At 37.4% G+C, this 6,000-nt stretch overlaps 1 long non-coding RNA gene across 1 annotated transcript in view; it reads right to left on the reverse strand.

The window, feature by feature from the left end:
* LOC138917953 (uncharacterized) overlaps nt 1-5,761 on the reverse strand; it is a 35,660-nt gene extending 29,899 nt beyond the window's left edge. Inside the window, exon 1 of the long non-coding RNA XR_011426667.1 lies at nt 5,099-5,761. This is a non-coding gene — a long non-coding RNA (uncharacterized lncRNA). The remainder of the gene's footprint in view (nt 1-5,098) is intronic.
* Between the last annotated feature and the right edge of the window lie 239 nt (nt 5,762-6,000).

A 6,000-nucleotide genomic window follows, 5' to 3' on the forward strand; every position in this document is an offset into this window, starting at 1 on the left:
AACAAAATGGTGATAAGTACATACTTACCAATAGCCACTTTAAATGTTAATAGATTAAATGCTCCAAAATGCATAGGGTGGCTGAATGGATCAAAAAACAGGACCCATCTATATGCTGCATACAAGAGACACGCTTCAGACCTAAAGACACTCACTAACTGAAAGTAAAGGGATGGAAAAAGATACTCCATGTAAATGGCAATGAAAATAAAGCTGGAGTAGCAATACTTATAACAGACAAAATAGACTTTAAAACAAAAACTATAACAAGAGACAAAGAAAGGCTTTACATAATGATAAAGGGAATAATCCAATAAGAGGATATAACACTTGTAAATATCTATGCACCCAATATGGAAACACCTAAATATATAGAGCAATTATTAACAGACATAAAAGGAGAACTAGATAGCAACACAATAATAAGAGGTGACTTTAACACTCCACATACACCAATGGATAGATCATCCAAACAGAAGATCAATAAGGAAACATTGGCCTTAAATGACACATTATACCAGATGGACTTAGTAGATATATATAGAACATTCCACCCAAAAACCACAGAATACACATTCTTTTCAAATGTACATGGAACACTCTCCAGGATAGATCCCATATGAGGCCACAAAAGAAGTCTCAATAAATTTAAGAAGATCGAAATAATACCCAGCATCTTTTCTGGCCACAATGGTATGAAACTAGAAATCAACTACAGGAAGAAAAGAGAAAACCCACAAATATGTGGAGATTAAACAAAATCCTACTGAACAACGATTGGGTCAATGAAGAAATCAAAGGAGAAATCAAAACATACCTGGAGACAAATGAAAATGAAAATAGAACAAGCCAAAATTTGTGGGATACGGCAAAAGCAGTTCTAAGAGGGAAGTTTCCAGCAATACAGGCCTACCTCGACAAACAAGAAAAGTCTCAAATAAACATTCTAACTGTGCACCTAAAGAAGAATAAACAAAGCCCAAAATCAGTAGACAGAAGGAAATAATAAAAGTCAGAGCAGAAATAGAGACTAAAAAAAATAGAAAAAAAATCAATGAAACCAAGAGCTGGTTCTTTGAAAAGATAAACGAAACTGACAAACCTTTAGCTAGACTCACCAAGAAAAAAGAGAGAAGGCTCAAGTAAATAAAATCAGAAATGAAAGAGGAGAAATTCCAATGAACACCTCAGAAATACAAATGATTATAAGAGAATACTACAAAAAGCTATACACCAACAAATTGGATAATCTAGAAGAAATGGATAAATTCTTAGAATCATACAACCTTCCAAAACTGAATCAAGAAGAAATAGGGAATTTCAACAGACCAATCTACAGTCAGGAGATCAAAACAGTAATCAAAAGCCTCCAAAAAAAAGTCCAGCAGCAGAGGGCTTCACTGGGGAATTCTACCAAACATTCAAAAACTTAACACTTATCCTCAAACTCTTCCAAAAAATTGAAGAGGAAGGGAAGCTTCCAAACTCATTCTACAAAGCCAACATTACCCTGATAACAAAACCAGAGAAGGACAACACAAAAAAAGAAAATTACAGGTCAATAACACTGAGGAACATTGATGTAAAAGACTCAACAAAATACTAGGAAACCAAATACAACAATACATTAAAAAGATCATACACCACGATCAAGTGGGATTTATTCCAGGGATGCAGGGATGGTTCGACATCCACAAATCAACCAACGTGATATACCACATTAACAAAATGAAGAATAAAAATCACATGATCATCTCAATAGATGCAGAGAAAGCATTTGACATGATCCAACATGCATTTATGATAAAAACTCTCAATAAAATAAATGGGTATAGAAGGAAAGTACCTCAACATAATAAACGCCATATATGAGAAACCCACAGCTAATATCATTCTCAATGGAGAAAAACTGAAAGCTATCCCTCTAAGAATAGAAAACAAACAAGGATGGCCACTTTTACCACTCTTATTTAACATCCTGTTGAAGTCCTAGCCAGAACAATCAGGCAAGAAAAAGAAATAAAAGGGATCCAAACTGGAAAGGAGGAAGTGAAACTGTCACTATTTGCAGATGACATGATTTTATATATAGAAAACTCTAAAGAATCCACAAAAAAATTATTAGAAATAATAAGTGAATACAGTAAAGTTGCAGGATACAAAATCAATATAGAAAAATCAGTTGTATTTCTAAACACTAACAACAAAGTAGCAGAAAGAGAAATTAAGAATATAGTCAATTTACAATTGCAACAAAAAGAATAAAATACCTGGGAATAAACTTAACCAAAGAGGTGAAAGATCTGTACACTGAAAACTATAAAACATTGTTGAAAGAAATTGAGGAAGACACAAAGAAATGGAAGGATATTCTGTGCTCTTGGATTGGAAGAATTAACATCGTTAAAATGTCCATACTTCCTAAAGCAGTTTACAGATTCAGTGCAATCCCTATCAAAGTTCCAACAACATCTTTCAAATAAATAGAACAAAGAATCCTAAAATTTATATGGAACAACAAAAGACCCCAAATAGTCAAAGGAATCCTGAGAAAAAAGAACAAAGCTGGAGGTATCACACTCCCTGAAATATACTACAAAGCTATAGTAACCAAAACAGCGTGGTATTGGCACAAAAACAGACACTCACATCGATGGAACAGAATCAAGAGCAAAGAAATAAATACACACATACATAGACAGCTAATTTTTGACAAGGGAACCAAGAACATACAATGGAGAAAGGAAAGTCTCTTCAATAAACAGTGTTGGGAAAACTGGACAGCCACATGAAAAAGAATAAAAGTAGACCATTCCCTTACACCATGCACAAAAATCAACTCAAACTGGATTAAAGACTTGAATGTAAGACCTGAAACCATGAAACTTCTAGAAGAAAACAGGCAGTACGTTCTTCAACATTGGTCCTAGCATCATATTTTCAGGTACCATGTCTGACCAGGCAAGGGAAACAACAGAAAAAATAAACAAATGGGACTACATCAAACTAAAAATCTTCTGCATAGCAAAGGAAACCATCAACAAAACGAAAAGACAACCTAACAATTGGAAGAAGATATTTGCAAACCATATATCTGATAAGGGGTTAATATCCAAAATATGTAAAGAACTCATACATCTCAATAACAAAAAAACTAACAACCCAATTTAAAAATGGGCCAAAGATCTGAACAGACATTTCTCCAAAGAAGATATACAGATGGCCAACAGGCACATGAAGAGATATTCAACATCACTACCTATCAGAGAAATGCAAATCAAAACTACAATGAGATATCACCTCACTCCCATCAGAATGGCTATAATTAACAAGACAGGAAACAAGTGTTGGAGAGGTTGTGGAGAGAAGGAAACCCTCACACACAGCTGGTGGGAGCCCAAACTGGTGCATCCCCTATGGAAAACAGTATGGAGATCCTTAAAAAATTAAGAATAGAACTACCATACAATCCAGCTATTCCACTGCTGGGTATTTATCCACAGAACGTGAAAACACGAACGTGTAAAGACACATGCACCCCTATGTTCACTGCAGCATTATATACAATAGCCAAGACTTGGAAGCAACCTAGGTGCCCATAAAGGGACAAATAGGCAAAGAAGATGTGGTATATATACACAATGGAATACTACTCATCCATGAAAAAGGCTGAAATCTAGCGATTTGTGACAACATGGATGGAACTTGAGGGTATTATGCTAAATGAAATAAGTCAGAGGGAGAAAGCCAAATACCGTATGATCTCACTCATAAATAGAAGGTAAAAACAACAACAAACAATCACATAAAGACAGAGATTAGATTGGTGGTTACCAGAGGAGGAGGTGGGAGGGAAGAGGGTGAAAGCGGTGATTAGGCACATGTGTGTGGCGAGGGATTGTAATTAGTCTTTGGGTGGTGAACGTGATGTAATCCACACAGAAACTGAAATATAATGATGTACACCTGAAGTTTATATAATGTTCTAAATCACTGTTACCGCCATAAAAAAATAAAATAAAATACCATTTGAGATTAAAAATAAATAAATAAGTAGGACAAAATAAATAAATAGGATAAAATAAAATAAATAATTTTTTTTAATTAATTAATTTAAAAGAGCATGGGGAAGTCAGTGACAGGCCAAAAACAGGGCCTAGGCATGAACTCGCCAGGAACCATCAGAAACACCAGTATGAAAAAAATGTTATCACCAGCTTGGATTAACTGCAGGGCCATCACTACTTCCCAGCCCTACCACTCAACAGAGACCTGTCTGAGAGCCAGATGTGTGCTACCCTGACACAGCCAAGTCTGGTTTCCCTGGAATGAAAATAGGCCTCAAACAGGATCCAGGTTTGATGAAGGATCAGCATCTCCCCTTCCCGTTTGGAGAAAAGTATCTCTTCCAACAAGTTGCGTCAATGAGCTCTATTTCATTGGAAAATGTTTTCTAGACTTTGAGGCTTTTTGGAGTGGTGAGTGCGGGCCCTATACATTTACAGGATGCTTTCATAGACAGATTCATATCATCCCATCCTACCACCTAGAAATTCTCCATCTAGACATCTGTTGCCTTGACTAATTCTCCAACTATAAAGTACCCTCTAGAATAATTACCGTCTTCTGCCTGGCTTTAAAATGTGCTAATTATTTTTGCCAAGGATGTTAACACATCCCACGTACTATCAGAGCTCTCTTTAGAGCTGAGGAAACAGAGCCCTAAATAGCTGGAGGAGAGCTCTCATGATCCCAAAGTTCAGAATTAGTGTTTGATCAAAATCAGATTTGACATTTTGGTAGGAAAAAAAAGACATTTTAAAGTCAAAGAAGATGCACATCACAGAGGAAACAAAGTAGGGTCTTTCTCTCGCCAACCTCATCTTGTGTTTCTAATCGCATTCTATCCCCACCCCAGTTCTGGAGACGAGTAGACCTCACAATCGACAGAGAAGCAGAGGCTTTTTTTTTTTTAAAGAAGAAGGTTTGAAGTAAGTCAAGGGGAAAAAATGATTTAAATTAGGATCCTGATGTTAAAGCAGGGAGCAAATAAATAGGCCTATACCCCACACACAAACATCCTTCATGAATGAAATACCTCCAACTTGTCTCTTCTCCTCAACTCAATGTAAAATTCATCACCATCCAAAACTTGAAGAGTGAATCCTCCTCACATTGAACACCAGAAAGTTGGCTTCTCTTCTCATCCATGTCCATGAAAAGATAATTCACTGTCCATCATCATTCTTATCCACTTGTTCTATGACAGTGACAGTCTTTCCAGATTGATCTCAGAGACATTTTCATCCTCAGATGAAAGCAGTTGCTCTTGTAAGGAATTTAAGTATCTCGTTTTGGACAAATCTTAAAGGTCACTGTGGTTTTTTTCAAACATGTCTGCAAATTCTTTGATACTCCTCCCTTTGGTGGAGCGTAATTCCCCTTCTTTGCATGTGGACTATACTCAGTGACTCTCTATTAACAAATAAAATGTGGCAGAAATGGTAGAACATGACCTCCGAGAGTCAGTCATGGACTACACAGCAGCTTCCCTCCTGCTGTCTGTCAGCTCACTCACTCTGGGGAAGCCAGCTGCCGTATTGTGAGGACGCTCACCCAGCCCTGTGGAGAGGTCCACGCAGCAAGGAGCTGAAGCCGCCTTCCAACAACCTGCAGTGGTTTGCGTGGCGTGTGAGCGAGCCACCTTAGAAGCAGATCCGCAGCTCCAGTCCAGCCTTCAGAGGACCGTGGCCCTGGCCATCGTCTGACTATGGCATCCGGAGAGTTCTGAGCCAGAACCACCTAGCAAAGCCCCTCCTGGATTCCTGAACCACAGAGACTGTGTGAGATAACAAAGTTTTATTGTTTCAAGGCACAAAGCTTCAGTGTAATTTGTTATACAACCATAGACAACTAATACAGTCATCATCATCAATGAAAATTTATTGGGTGCCTACCCCATGCGTGACATATGCATGTGACCCACATCTGTGTGTACAG

This window comes from Equus caballus, chromosome 1 (assembly GCF_041296265.1).
Source record: "Equus caballus isolate H_3958 breed thoroughbred chromosome 1, TB-T2T, whole genome shotgun sequence".
NCBI lineage: Eukaryota > Metazoa > Chordata > Mammalia > Perissodactyla > Equidae > Equus > Equus caballus.